A 16,486-nucleotide genomic window follows, 5' to 3' on the forward strand; every position below is an offset into this window, starting at 1 on the left:
GCATTTTACCATGTCATAGAGAGCTTCTGTGCGTAATTCATATTTTAAGACGCATACTGCTGTTTTTCATTAATTCATGGCAGTTTCTACAGTACTGAACAAACTTGAGAATTAGTGTGTAAATATAAATATATATGCAGATATAGAGGGGTGCAGAGAGAGAATGAGAGGGAGAGTGAGCAAGGCAAGGTGAGGCTAGGCTAGGCTAGGCTTTGGCACAAGGAGAACAACATATTTGGACCGATTTCACTTGTAATAGCAAGTGCAGAACACTCAGCTTACCCTGTGTGGAAAAGACACTAGTGGATCCAACGCATGCTGAGCACTTGTGATGGACCAATTGATTTACAGAACAATTGTAAACCCCATACATAGAACCGTAGTCTTAGAGTTAGGCTGCAGTCCTGTAGACATGTACATTAGAACACGTGTCACTGCAAATGGCAGGATGTGCTTCCAAGTAAATTTGCAAAGGATTGCACTGTTAAGTTACAACTGTATTTTAAAATCCTGTGCCAACATATCAGTAAGTAAGTCATCCTTTGGAAGAAAACAGATGATCAGAATGTTCCAAAAAATCTTTGAATGTACAGAGCTAGAAGAGAACAAATTTTAGAACTAATGGACAGTAAAGAAACTCAAAAGCTTATTATTTTCTTCTCTGTTTGTCTGGCAGCTAAGAGCATATGTTTGGTGCACAAAATGATGTGCACATACATGCATGTGCATGCACACACCCATATCTGTTGGGGCTACTTCATTTTAATAGCATAGTGTTTAAGTATAGCATAACTATGAGCTGCAGCAGGGGTGGGCAACTTGTGGCCTGCCAGAGTTTCTGTCTTATAACTCATTATCTCTCACTGTTGTCTATGCTGGCTAGGCCAAAACAATTGGCAGGCTGCAAGTTATCCCCAAACTAGAGGTCCAAATGCAACTCCACGGATCCTGATTTCACTGAGTGGTTTTGCCTAGGATCACTATTTCTTGGTTTCTGCCTGTCTACCCTTCCCATTTGTAAGGGGTAATGATAATACTAACATACATTATTGTAAACTTGTTAGGATTATTCATTTTTGCTATGCTGATGCAAGTACTGCACATGTTTTTATACACACAATGCAAGTAACTGTATGGGCACAACTATACATACATATGGATACGAAACACATTTAATCATTGGGACATAGTTCTTTCAACATGAATTTAGCGGCTGTATAGTTCATGTGACTTCCATCTGTTCTAAGTCCAGGCTTCAAGATAACCTGAGAAGGCTCTTTTCCATGTGCCCCCACCTTATGAGTCATTTAGGCCTCCTTGGGGCTGGCTCCCTATTGGTTAGGCATTTAAGGCACTAACGAAAAGTATTTGTTTAAGACTTCTACTCTTTTGATGCTGATTTTTAAAGTGCTTTTGAGATTTAAGATTTTACTGGTAGCTTTATGATTTTTAGATTTTGTTTAGTGCTCTGCTGCTGTTTTAATTCTATGTTCATTTATTTTTAAATTTGCTTTAATTTTTTTTCAATTTACAATTTATACTGTAAACTGACTAAGAAGTTATAAGAGGAATACATTACATTTATTTATTAAATTTCTATGCTGCCCAATAGCTGAAGTTCTGTAAGTATTTCACAGAGCAAATTTAAAACTATAAAATCCATTAATATAATAAAATTATATAGAAACCTTAACTTCAAAACAGAATGAAACCAAACTAAAAACTAGGGAAAAGCCAGTAGCAATCAATAAAACATGCACAAATGCAATTTTAAAATGGAAGCACTGAAAACATGGAAAAATAAAATTGGTGTCCAAAAGACTACAACTGGTGCCAGCATTAAAAGTTCCTTCTCTTTAGTACTCCTAACCCTAACCCTTGTTTCTGATGAGGTATTAAACAAAATCATGACAGAGGAACCATCAGGAATGGGGCACATAGTTAACATTTGAGTATGAGGGTTTCACATTAGAGATAACAGTGAGATTAACTAGTGTTTCCTTACTGTTTCAGCAGCTTTTTCTTCAAGATCTTTATTCATTTCTTGCAAGAATGAAACTTTCAAGTTTGATAATTTATCACTTTTTGTTGTTGGAGTATTATGTGTGTGGCACTCATGCAAGAAGAAGAAATGAAAACAGTGAACACTGATATTAAAGCAATTTTCTTATGTGTTCACAGTTTTGCTCTGTTTGCAGGGAACAACTGTAACTGAATACTGTCATTTTATGGTTTAGTATATCCATTCTATTCACTAGTTTTATCCTGCAGATGCAGCTCAGATAGCCTAAGAGGCTATGGAAAGCAAATGTTTTTAGTTCTGATTTATGTTGTAATATGCATGGGAAACTTTCTGCTAATGTGTGCTTCTGCTTTTGGCACTGAATGTTCAAAAAAACTGAAGGAAATCAAAATTTGTTAACACCGCCCCCGTATGAATCAGAGTCTCTGTACTGATATGGTTGCTTATATGTTGTCATGCAGTATAGTATTCTACGGATCCATTCCTATGCCTGTTAACTCAGAAAAAGTGTTAGAGCTGCCAGCACCTCTCAACCAGCCATTCTTTCTTACTTCTAGCTGCTGTATCTTATCCTTCTGTCTAAACCTGCATAGAATTGCACAGTTCCTATTGTGAAGATCATAAGCCTCAAACACTGAGGCTTTCTTGTTGCCTTCCTTCTCGGCTGCATGGAACCACCCCTTTTCCCTCTCTCCAAGGTTGCTTTCCTAACCTTAGAGAGCATCCAGCATGGTTCTTCGTCGTGGCCTCTGTGCATCACACATATGGGGTACTGCGCCTGCGCAGTGCCTTTGGCCGGAAGATTGATAGCTAACGGTTTTTGGCGGGAAGCTCCGCTCCCACTCCCCTTGTGGCCTATAAAGAGCGGAGTGTCCGCCATTTTGTTCAGTCTTTGCGACCGCTGTTCACTGTGCCTCGTGCCGCTTTCGACTTTCGCTTTGGCTATTCTTGGTTCTCTCCTTATATATTGCCCTTATACTACTTTCCCCTTTCTTCGTTTCCACTTCTGTTTTTCTCTTGTTATTTCTTTCTTCGATCTATCAAAAAAAAAAAAAAACACCCAAAAATATATACTTACCCTCTGCACTATCTCTCTTCTTCTTCTTTTCTTCTGCGATGGCGCAGTGAGTGGCTTTCTGCAAATGTGCGGACTGCAGGTCAAAAATGGCACCTACTGACCCGCACAACCTATGCCTCCTCTGCCTTGGAGAGGGGCATAGGATGGATAAGTGCATTCATTGCCTAGCCTTCTCAAAGCAGGCTAGGTAGAACCACAAGAACCGGCTTCGGAGGCTCCTTTGTCTCCATCCCAAAACCTGGCTCTGCTTCTGTCGCTCCACCCTCACGCCCTTCGGATGAAGGTGCGTCTGCTTCGGTGGCCCCCTCTGCTTCACCAAAAAAGAGGCATGAGAAGCGGAAGCATGCCGAAGAGAAGCCGGCAGGCCATAAGAAGGCCAGAAAGGAGAAGGCCTCTAAGCCTCCAAAGAAGGCTAAGTCCACAGACCGTCCCCGACATCGGTACTCGGAGCTGATGGGACCCTTGGTACTGGTGGCGGTTACGATACCGACCCCGCCTGAACCGATCCTTCAGGAGGCCATGGGGGTTACCCCTCAAGGGTCTCCCCGATGTGCGGTCGACCTCCCGCCTGCACCCCTTCCAACTCTACGGGGGTCTATTTCGGATGGGGAAATCCAGGACTCCCCTCCTAGGGCAAGGTCACCGACACCGATGCCCACGGTGACGTTGGAGACAGAAGCTGGCCTGTCCCCACCAGGGAATCGGAGGAGCCGCTCGGTAGAGCAACGCCCAGAGAGCTGGCATCGTCTCTACTACCAACCTCGGGGAGACCCTCTCTCTGTGGGGTACTACCCTGCTCCCAGGGCGCGATCCTCACCTCTGCCCTGCAACCAACCGCGGTCAGTGGATTCGAGGAGGGTGCCACCTCGATCCCTGCAAAGCGGAAGCAGCCGCTCCTTCTCGCCGGCGGAGTCATCATCTTCTGCCCCACCATACTACGGTGCTGATTCGGATGACTCTGAAGTAGACTCAACCTCCCTGGACGTTGTAGTGACATCCCAGGATCCTGCATCACCCAGTGAGTCCCATGTCTCCTTCGCGGAGCTGATGTCGAGGCTTGTCCAGTCCCTGGACATTGTCGCTGCCCAGCACCCGGGACCGTCGACGGACAAGTTTTACGACGTCATCTGCGGGGAGCAATCGACCTCCATCGTTCTGCCGCTTATAACCACCCTGCGGCAGGCGATGACGCAGCCCTGGGATCTACCTTCACATCCTCAGCCAACGTCCAGGAGGTATGAGTCTATGTACAGGGTCCGGGAAGAAGACATCCCTTTCCTGTTAAAGCACCCGAAACCAAACTCGGCGGTCGTTGAATCCTCGCAAGGCAGAGAGGCGAGAGGACATATGGCGCTGAGGGATAAGAGGGCCGGAAAATAGATTCCCTGGCCAGGCGAGTCCATGTTGCCTCGGGCTTAGGACTTCGCATATCCAACTACGAGGCGACGTTGGCGCGATATCAATATTTTATTATGCAGCGCCTCCACAACGTCGCCTCCACCCTCCCAGACCACCAGGGTGGCCTTGCGAAGGTCCTAATCAAAGAAGCCATGCAGGTCGCGGTGCAGCAGTTGTCCACGGCACGTCACCATGTGGACACTGACTCCCAGGCCTTGGTCGGTGCCGTTTCCCTCCGGAGACACGCATGGCTTCGGAATTGTAATTTCCCAAAGGAAACCAAGCGGCGAATAGAAGAGATGCCTTTTGATGGTTCCGGGCTCTTCCATTTACGTACTGACCACAAACTCAAGAAACTGCACGAGTCAAGAATGACGGCACGCAGGATGGAGATCCAGTCACATAGCAGACGTAAGTGGTCCTGGAATTGGCCATCCTACAGGCAGTCATACCAACAGAGACAGCTGCCGCAACATTGCCAGCAACAACAGCATCAACAGCGCCGCCGCCCTCAGCCCCAACAGCGCTTCCAACAGGGCCGCCGTCGTTTCGACGATCGGAGGCAGCGCTGATGGGACTGGTGAACCACTCCTCATGCTCCTCTAATACCCACCCCCCTCTCATCTGGGGATCGGCTCCGAAGCCGACTCCCCATTTGGGAGTCCATCACATCTGACCGGTGGGTATTATCCATCGTTCAACATGGCTATCGAATAGAATTCGACATCATTCCTCCATCGAGTCCGATCCGGTCTACTTCATGTTCGCTGGTACTTCTCGACGAAATACATCAACTTCTCCTTAAAGGAGCGATTCGTCAAGTATTTCCATCTGACGGACTTCACGGATTCTATTCCAGATACTTTACGGTCCCCAAGCAGGATGGTGGTCTACGTCCGATTTTGGATTTACGGGACTTGAATAAGTTTATTATACGGAGAAAGTTTCGTATGACCACCCTTCAAAACATTTTGCCGTTGTTAAGGAGAGGGGATTGGTTCGCCTCACTGGACCTGAAGGATGCCTACTTTCATATTTCAATTCATCCAACTTACAGGCGTTTCCTCCGTTTTGCTGTTGCAAACCACTTTATGAGTTCACACTTCTCCCCTTTGGACTGGCTACGGCTCCGAGAGTTTTTACCAAATGCATGGCTCCTGTCTGTGCCTTCCTACGCCTTCAGGGCATACAAATTTACCCATACCTCGATGACTGGCTGTTGGTCTCGCAATCCAGAGAAGGACTCCTAGACACCATCCATACAACCCGTACCTTACTAGATAGTCTGGGCCTACGTATTAATACAGAGAAATCTTCTCTTCTTCTGACACAGACGCTCACCTTCATTGGAGCCCGCTTGGATTCGACGTTGGAGAAAGCCTTCCTCTCTCAGGACAGACAGTAGACTCTCGCTCGCCATATCCATCGAATCCGACGAGAGAGCACAGTTACGGCGAGATCCATCCATAGGGTCCTGGGGTATATGGCCTCCTCAGTTGCCATAGTTTCACATGCCAGACTTCGGCTTCGCCCACTACAACTATTCTTCAACAAGGTGTATCATCCACAAAGGGACACACAGTCGAAACGGATTCGGATCCCATCTTCCGTGCTCCACTCCCTGTGCTGGTGGCTGAAACCGATCAATCTCGTGATGGGAGTCCCCTTCAGGGCGCGACCTCCTTCAATAACTCTCGGTACTGACGCGTCTCTCCTAGGATGGGGGGCGATATGCTCTGGCCTGTCTACCCAGGGAACGTGGACTCGTCTAGAATCCACGAATCATATCAACTTCCTAGAGCTGCTGGCAGTCTTCAGGGCCCTTCATTCTTTCGAAGACCTCCTTCATCATCGGATCGTTCAGATAACTTCGGACAATATAGCGACCGTTTTTTATCTGAACAAGCAAGGAGGGACGAAGTCACCGACCTTAGCCAGGCTTTCTATGAGAATTTGGGACTCTGATGGCCGTTCATCTGGCTGGCACAGACAACATGCACGCGGATCTTCTCAGCAGACACATCTTCACTTCTCACAAGTGGGAACTGGATCCTCGTATGCGCAACCACCTTTTCAGGCGCTGGGGGTTCCCCGATGTGGACTTATTCGCTACTCGACGGAACAGGGTATGCGAGACTTACTGTTCCAGAGCGGGAATCGGACAAGCATCCCTAGGAGACGCATTCATGATCCCTTGGGACAACATCAACTTCTATGCTTTCCCTCCGATCCCTCTTCTGATGAGGGTCATAGCAAAGATAGTGAGTGACCGTGCATCGGGGATACTAGTTGTCCCTTGGTGGCCACGTCAAGCGTGGTTTGCGAAACTGCTCGACATCTCCCGCAGGGAGTTTCTTCATCTTCCAGCACTTCCATATCTTATAACGCAAATGGATGGCACACTTCGTCACCCGGACTTGCTCTCATTGAACCTGACAGTGTGGTGGATTCGATGATTGACCTTCCATTGGGGCCGACGACGGATTCGAGAGCCTCGAATCCAACAGCTTCTACTAATCCATCGGTACTGACGATTACTTCGACCACTTCAGTTCCGATTCTCAAATCCAACCATGCAGGTGCCTCTCACTGCCACAGTCTCTCCGTACCATCCGGTTCGAGACAGGCCCCGTTGAATTCGAACCCAACGCTCTTGCACCCTGAGATTCAGCATATTATCAACTGTGCCCTAAAGCTGTCCACAAGGAAGTCATATACGGCTAAATGGAAACATTTTTCCACCTTCGCCGAGTCTCATTCGTTCTCCCCACTTGTGTCATCAATCGAACAAATTCTTCAGTTCCTTCTGGAGTTGCATCACTCTGGACTGAAGTCGTCTTCTATTAAAGTGTATACGGCCGCAATAGCCTACCACCGTGACTTATTTTCTCATCCTATCCTCAAGAGATTTTTGAAAGAACTGTATACTCTTAATCCATCAATTAGACCGGTTATGCCCACGTGGAGCCTTTCTGTAGTTCTACAGGCCCTTATGAAGGCCCCTTTGAACCATTGGCGACTGTGGATCTCCGATTAGTTTCTTGGAAGACGGCGTTCCTTGTAGCTGTCACGTTAGCCCGGAGGGCCAATGAACTTTGTGCCCTCCGCGTCGACCCTCCTTATCTAAACTTCCACAGAGAAAAGGTCGTCTTACGTCTCGACCCATCTTTCTTGCCCAAAGTCTCTACACCTTTCCATACAGGACAAGACATTGTACTGCCTGCCTTTTTTCCATTGCCGTCGAATCCCTTGGAAAAATCCTTGCACTCCCTCGACGTTTGGCATTGTTTAGCCTTTTATCGATCGCAAACGGAGTCTATTCGGCGATCCAATAAACTGTTCATCAAATATTCAGCTAGAGATCAGGGCGACCCAGTCACTCCACAAAGTCTTTCTAAATGGATAGTCCACACTATTGTCTTGTGTTATCAGTTAGCTAAGCTCGAATTGCCCTCAGTTCCTCGAGGCTATTCTGCTAGAGCTGTTGCTACATCTTCTGCATTCGCATCCGGGGTTCCGATTGATGACGTCTGCAGAGCCGCTACTTGGGCGAATCCCTGCACTTTCGCCAAGTATTACCGTCTCGATGTTCGGGCTCGATGGGACTGCTCCTTCGGTAGAGCTGTTCTCTCCTCCGTCCTTCGATGAGGACACCTTCCCTCCTCCTTTGATGGTAAACTTGTTAATCCACCCATATGTGTGATGCACAGAGGCCACGACGAAGAAAAGCAGTTTGCTTACCTGTAACTGATGTTCTTCGAGTGGCCATCTGTGCAGTCACTCAACCCGCCCGCCGGCCCCGCTCGGTGTCAGTGAGTGGATGCATCGACAGCTCAGTGTCGATGAGAGAGGGCATCTTCGGTACCGACCATCTCCTTTACAGTACCGACAAAAAAAAAAAAAAATTCTATTAAGATACCGTACGTTCGGTCGCAAAGACTGAACAAAATGGCGGACACTCCGCTCTTTAGAGGCCACAAGGGGGAGGGGGAGCGGAGCTTCCCGCCAAAAACCATTAGCTATTAATCTTCCGGCCAAAGGCACTGCGCAGGTGCAGTACCCCATAGTGTGACTGCACAGATGGCCACTCGAAGAACATCAGTTACAGGTAAGCAACCTGCTTTTCTTTCTGTGCTGACTGGGAGTGGCAGGGAGTCGGCACTCTGGTTCCTGGCCCAGGGTTGAAATATGGTCTCTAAGCCTGGATCGGGAAATCTGAAATAATCTGTGGCTCCGCTGATACTGTCCAAGCCCACAGAATTTTTCCTTTAATAGGTCATTCTAATGATTCTCCAAGACTACATTAATATTCTGTAATAAATACATATTTGCAGTATTGCATAGAAGATGAAATCAGTCAAAAATCAATATTTTGGGTTAGAAACTGAAACAGTAATGTTTAAAAATCAAGAATTTACATAAGGAACCTTGCCAAAGAACTTACTTGCTGTATTAAATCAAAGAATAAAATACATTATAACTTTCTCAGGAACTTTGCTTCTTCTTTATTCCTACTTTAAGAAACTGTATTGTTTTCTCAATGGATTGTTTAGCTATTTGCAGTTTCAGATATTGCTGCATTTGTTTTAAGATTTTCAGCTTCATGTTAAACTGTCACATTATAAATGTTTCCAGATGCTTCCCCTCCCCCTCTGTTCTTAAATGATGCAGCAAGATAGTAAACTTTGGCTTATTTCATTGCTGACAGTTCACAAATACATTATCATGGATGAATTTAATCCTGGTGATCAACATAGTGGAGTATTTGGCAGTCAGAAAAAGCCACAATGTTTAGCTCCTTTGTTTTTGTTAAACTCTTGGCATTTCCTTTTTTAATGATTAAAATACGGTGCCAGATCAGCCTTTGCTGATATGTCACAAGTACTCCCTCTATTTTCTGCAGTCCTTAAATTGACTGAGTGAACAGAAGCTGGAAACGGCATTTTAAAAGTTCCCTTGTAAGCTGCTTGGTCTAGTTTAGACAAGTATTTGCTACTCACCCCAGTATCTCCATACCTGCAGAATTCCTCCTGTTTATGCTGATTCTCTTCTCTTCATAGTGCCCCTTTCTCCTCTTACCACTGCTCTTTCTGACAGTCTTTCCATAATGGCTGTTCATGGTTTCCTTCCTACAAAGCGAGCTAGCATTTTGTTGCTCCTGTCTAGTCTAATCCACCCTGTTCTTTGAAAACCTTCTGCCTAACATTCTTTGGGTTAATGACAATGACCATGTTCACATGATCCCCCAGACCCAATGGATGCCAGTACTATTTTCACTATCCAAACCTTTTCATCTTATGGAAAGTGGTCACCTTGGTTTGCTGTGTTGTCAGCTTCCAGGCAGCCTGGTTTGTTGTAAGTCTGAACAGCAGGCCCTCAAATAACCTACAGTCTCATGTAGGCTTGTTTGATGGTTGTTTCAACAACTCCTGATACCTGGGTTTGGTTGACATGCCAACTCAAGTCAAGTATGATGTGAAGCATATCAATTTCACATAATGCCTCTTCAGGGTTCTCCTTTTCATTGTGTGGCATGGAAATGTGAAATGTCTTTATTTGCTCATGAGCTGCACCTGATTTTCTTGGAAACTGCACACAGTTCCTAAATAACTTTTCCACTGCACTGGTCTTATAATATTAGGAATTGTATGTGGCTAACAAATGCTGTTTCTATTTTTTATGTTTTTGAAAACTTGGGATACCATACATCTGACCTTGTAAAATTATTCATATAGATGGCATAATTTTTTTTCTACAATTACTTTTAAAAAGTGCAACTTCTATTAAACATCAGCTAGCACTTAGTTGTACTTAAAATTACCTTGTTTTATTTTGAGTTTCTTAAAAGTCATATATATATATATATATATATATATTTACGATTCTTAACCATACTTTTCTTAGATTGCAATCCAGGGGGGATGCTCATAAACCTCTGAATTTGGTTATAAGGATTTTATGCTGGGTGGGAGATCTCTACCTCTGCTCCTCCTTCAGATGGAGGAGGAAGCTGGAGTGTCACCAGTGCGCCAGCTGGAGCACCCACTTTACCCCTACTGCAAAGTGATTATTTCAAAGTGCAATATTTCCCAGCTGCTTCCAAGGGGTGAGGAGGGCAATCTTTGAAACTGAAACTTCCTATGGCCTTCTAGACACTGTCAAAGGGTCATAATATCTCTTAAAAGGAAGGACATCTTTCTCAAAGGAGTTCCAAGTTGGCTTAAAATAGAATTGAACCATACATAATTTAACACTGCTATAATAATTAGTGAAATGAACAGCAGCAGCAGCAACAAGTATTCATTAAAAAATAATCCAAGTTCAAAAACATCAGGAAAGCAAAATTTACATGGTAGGCATGCTTCTAAAGAGCTGCAATGCCAGTTTACTGTTGTCATTGAACTTTCCATCTGCTATGTTTTTATATCCTACAAACTGCCATATCAGTATGCATTTGATAATTTCAATATGAGATTTGGGCTTTTATATGATTTTGCATTGAAATAAAACCTTTTTCTGAAGCAAGAAGTTGTCTGATTCTAATACCATGACTCACATTCCAAGAATGACAGCCTTTTCTGCCAAATTTCAGCAATTTCTTGGACATTTATCCTTTGTTTCAGTATAATATTACTGCCAAATTCTCATAGTAGGAGTTAATTCTGTACAGTTTGTTCGATATTCTATAGCAATAAGCTATATAAGTTGAAGGAGCAGCAGGCATGGGAAATTCTAGTCTCTTGTACACTTGTTCAGATTTAATCTTCCTGTTGCTCAAACAGGACTTCAGCTTTGTGATATTTAAGAAAACAAGAAGCATCTCCCATATATTCAAACTGTCATGAATAATTGATTAATAATAATCCAGTTCTCAAGATTAAATAGCCTATTATATGCTGAAGTTTTACAGATAGAAAGGTCACTGCCATCCATCACTTCAGCTTCAAATTTATCCTCTTCACTAAACATCCACCTGGTTCTTTCTGGAAAGGGGTATTTTCATCCATATGGAAAGGATAAACTTGTGCTGGATCTGTTTTACTGTCTTATAAGCCTGCTATTCAGTAAGAAGAGGAATTTAGTTAACTGTACCCAGAAAGACTTAAAATAAATGCCTTTTAAGGTAATGCATAGTGTGTTATTTTAAAATGCCCTATAGTGCTTAAGAAACTGAAGCAGTTGTTTCTCCCATATGCCTGTTTGCAAGGGCTGGTGAATTGTTATCTGAAAGCTAGTCATTTAGGGCTGATTCATACAATCATATTTATCATGTGATGGTTACAAATAGGATGATTTCCTTTTATAAAATCTCCATCTCATATAGGTTCTTAATGATGGAGATTCCTTCTTAGGATAGTTTCTGCTGAGGTCTCAGTAAAAATTTAGCAGGCTAATTTGTGCCAGAATTGTTCACCCAGTCAAGTGAATGTTAGCAACTGGTGATTTTAATTATTCACAGAACTTTGACTCATTGACTAATTATATGATTTCAAGTGCCTGTAATGCAAGAACCATACTTGAATGGGAAAACAGTAATAGCATATTTCAGTGATGTACTAAGTCTTGTTGTTTGAAGGAATTACTCATATATATGGATTTCACATTTGAGGAAAGAGCACTTTCTTCTAACTTGTAACTATTCAAAATATTCTGGGTCTATTAATAGAGGTGACCCTAAAGTGCATTGAATCTAGAAGAAGTTTTCCATGTGGAAAAACTGTGATTTGTTTGGGGTTAGTGTGTGTAGGATTGCACTGCAGTTATCCATCTGAAATATTTTAGGCTATGGGGACCAGAGATTTGAACTTCCAGCAAAGCAAAACCCAATTGTTTTACTGTTTCTCTCTCCCTGCCTCTCTCTGGTTCTTTTCTGTAGCTTCTATCTGTAAATTACAGAAAGCAATATATTAAGTTGCAAGCAAATGATAATACATCTTGATGAACATCTATCAAAACATTACACTGCATTTTAAGCTAAGATGTATATTTCAGTAGAATTCCAGTGGAAATTCAAAGTAGTTTCCTTGCGTTGGTAGCCGTATAGTGCACAAGAAATAGGAACCTGCCCACAATCTACCTGAAATAATACTGTGGAATGAGTGAGCTGATGTTGTGGTAGTCTGCAATTTTCTGCAATAATTATATAATTATATATCCAATTAGCCATATTTAGCAGCTCCAACACAAAATTAGATGCTTTGTCAAAACTGTACCGCTTAGGATGTACACTTACTACTTCTTGGTTGAAAAATGTTAGCCATCTGCAAAAGGAACATTATTTAGAATCATAGTATAATAAATCCAAAGTCCATCCCCCTCTTCAATGAAGGAGTCTGTAAAAAACAAAATAGTTGAAACAATAATTGTGTGGTAATCTATGTGAAAAGAATTCTGTTTCACCTTTATGATGATCATACACCATGAAATGTGTGCTGATCAATTTACACAAGCCTTGTATTTAATTAATTCATTAAATTTCTGTCCTACTTTTTGTTGAAATAAGACACTCAAGACTGCCAACAACAAAATCTGGTTCCACAGAATCTTAACTGAAACATAGCATTAAGGTAAATCAATTAAAATCTGGCAATTAAAGAAATAAAGAGCACCAGCCAGTGTAAAGCTCTTTAAGCAATAGATGAACCTATGTGCCAAAGGGAGCAGAGAACAGACTGGTCTAATTTTCCCCATCAGAAAATTCCAGAGCCTGTCCCTCACAAATATATGACTGATGACAGCAGTACTGAGATGGGCCTCCCACAAAGCTCATAAAATCAGATGGGCTTCTTTGGGAGAAGGGAGAATTTTAAGTAGCCTGGTCTGAAGCTGTGTAGACCCTAATAGGTAATAAGCAGTATAGTATTTTGACTTGCTCTCAAAGACAGCTAGCCGGTGAAGCTGTTGTGAGTTGTACCCATCTCTGCAATCAGTCCTGGTCAAATTTCTGGCTGCAGCATTCTGGATCAGCTGAAGTTTCTGAACAGATTGAAAAGGCAGCACTCCATGGAGCACATCGGAGTAATCAGAACATAACAAATATAAGAAATGTACCTGTCTACCTGCCCATGTGGGTGTGCAAGCCAAGGGCCAAAAAGCAGTTTGCCTTGGAATGGTTGTATTCTGTAGGTAGAGAGAAGCTCTTTTAGTTATCTGATTTGATTTGTCTTGGAATTCTGGTAATGAAGCTCAGCAGAATGTGGGTGGATCTTGTCTTGCACATAAAACTTGCACATGGAAGTCGCAAAGAACAGTAAGCCTTACCAAATATGTATGAAGGTTTAATGATGTAGCACAATGTCATTGTGATACCTTATACAGAATGCCTGATGTGTGCATGAACAGCCTATTACAGCCTGCATGAAAGGCTTTCTGCCCCAGGATGTGGAATTCAACTCTAAGACAGATTCCAGAACAGGATCTGGAGGTTCAGTGGAAATATGGACCAGGAATCCAGTTCTGTAGAACTCATACACACAGTTCAGAACAACCCCTGCTTACAAAGGAGCAAACCTGGAAGTTTTGCCTCATCCTTGAGGAGCAAGCAGGCACCTGTGGGTGGCAGGTGGTGAGGAGTGGAAGGAAGGAGAAAGGAAGAGAAGAATAGGAAAGGAGTTAGGAAGGGGAGGAAGGCGGGAAAGGGAAAGGGAAGCAGGAAGGAAAAGGCAGCAAGTGGCAAAGTTGGAACTAGTTCTACGGTGGCAGTAGAATTTTTCTACTGTAATTTTTCATGCTCAGACAGGGTGTTTTGGATCACGTGGAGTTAGTTACAAGAGGGACAATTTTAAAGGGTAAAGGAGTCCCATCTCCATCATCATGCAGTTAACGTTAGGTTTAATATTGACTCAAGAAGGGTTAATGTTAATAATCTTTTAAATGTTTTTTTCTATCTTTCTATCAAAACTGTTTTAAGAATTGTACTGCATACCTACACACATTCATACTGATTCACACTCTTTCTCTCTCTTCAGTACCTGTAGTTGTTTTATTATTGCTGTATTATCATTATTAAATTGCTGTATTATGAAATGTTTTAGTGTATGTGGAAGTGTTTCTTAAGTGTTTTATATACCTTTTAGCTATGTTATTTGACTTAGTTACCAATTTGACTTGAAAACCATCTTAGAAATGGAACTTGTTCTTCACCAGGGGACTAGGTGTATTGAAACTGGAACTGACCATTTTAATTCAGATGCCTGGCACTGGGCTGTAAAATCTTTTATCTGGCAGGTTTTTATCTTTCAGGGCTGGAATATGTTTTAAATGCTGTTATAGTTATTATCAGGTGGAGCTCTGTTTATAGTTTTAATTTTAAAATGCAGTGATACTATGGTTAACATTGCCTCTTATGGACATAAGAGAGGGTAACAGGTCTGGTTTCTTTCTCTTCTGTGATGAACTGATGGCATATGAGTCAGAATTGCTTCACCTTCTAATTTGTTCCAGGAAATCAGACATATATGACTTGTTCTGTGTGACTGGGTGCAGCATCTTTTGAACCAGAGAGAACAATGCACTTATGAAGAATACGGCACCTAAAAATATTCACATCTTGACTTGAAGCTGTGTTTCTGTGCTAAAAATATAGTACAGCAAGGTTATGAAACCCTGAAGGAAGCGGGCCTATTTCTTTCATGCACTGGTACAGAACCACAGAGTATATTTCTTGTTTTAACCTTCACTTCAACACTCAATGCTCGTGTGTTTGTACAGTACCTTACTTTCTGTTTGATTTGAATAATTCTTTGCTTGCACTTTGGAGGTAGACGGGAAGTTACTAAAGAAAAATAGCAAAATATTTACATATCTTTGATACTAATTGTTTTAAAAATTTTCATAAATGTAGTATTTTGGAAAAATAACTTTATAGCTTTTGACATTTAGAAGCACTGTTTCTGTTATTAATATTTGTAAATGCAACATGCACTAAATAAGTGTTCATAGGACAATTTTGATTTGTTCTATATATTTTGAAAAGGGAAACATCAACTTTTAATTTAAATAAACTCATCCTTTTAAATTTCTGCATGTATTTTATCATGGCATAACAAGATTAATGCAATTCTTTAAAAATGTTGAAGATAAAAGAGAATGCTTTACTGATATTTGGTGCCCATTCAGTTAATTCCTCAAGATAAGGACTTCTGAGTACCTCTGGCCTCTGCTATATTGAAACTATGTGAGCATAATGATTTCATAGAGATTTATATCTTCCTCTGTGAACTGAGAGGAGGATCAGAATTTTAACTTGCTTGGGAAAAATATAGCATGGATAATTTCATCCCATTATGATAGTTTTTACCATCTCCACAGTGAATGTTCTGATACAAATTTACAAGAGTGAAATGGGGGATTCTCCCGACCCTTTCTCAGTTTTGAAGCCCTGTGCTTGCTATCAGTAGGAAATATGATACTCTGGTTTGGGAGTAAGACTGCTAAAAAACAGTATGTGGCTGAATTATTTGACACTGGTGTCAAAAGCTTACACTTGACTTCCTTTTAGGAAAGCGAGTCATAACATTTTCAGCAATCCATGGCTAATAATTTGTACTGCTTATTGTATCAGATCATTCCTATGATAGGCAGGAAAGAATTCCTTTAGCAATGCAGTTAAAATACCTTTGTCATCTCATGAATATTGTGTGTTAGGCCTACAGTCCCAAAATATAGTAAAAGTGGAAGCATTGAATCTAAAATTATTAATCATTTAGTTGAACTTGTATATAAACATGGTGGAAAATCTCAGAGAGAGGGACCATGGAAGTGTTGCTGCCAACCCAGTAACTTGAGATATATATGAGGAGGTATAGCAGGAAAAGGAGGTCCTCTGAGGCTTCTTGTCTTGAAGTGCTGCTATTTATCACCAGATTGTCCACATTAAGATTGAACTTGTTTAAGACTTAATTGTGGGTGAGAAAACCCATCCAGCATATGTTACTGAGGGCTGACCTGACTTAGTTCTACTCATGTGGGTACTCAATGAAGCATCA

General features: G+C 42.2%; 1 protein-coding gene across 3 annotated transcripts in view; it reads left to right on the plus strand.

Moving 5' to 3' along the window:
- Positions 1-16,486, plus strand: part of MDFIC (MyoD family inhibitor domain containing) — a 59,859-nt gene that overhangs the window by 11,437 nt on the left and 31,936 nt on the right. The gene's annotated exons all lie outside the window — the stretch shown is intronic.

Source organism: Varanus komodoensis, unplaced genomic scaffold (genome assembly GCF_004798865.1).
Source record: "Varanus komodoensis strain SLA01 unplaced genomic scaffold, ASM479886v1 scaffold13_1, whole genome shotgun sequence".
In the NCBI taxonomy this organism is placed as follows: Eukaryota; Metazoa; Chordata; class Lepidosauria; order Squamata; family Varanidae; genus Varanus; species Varanus komodoensis.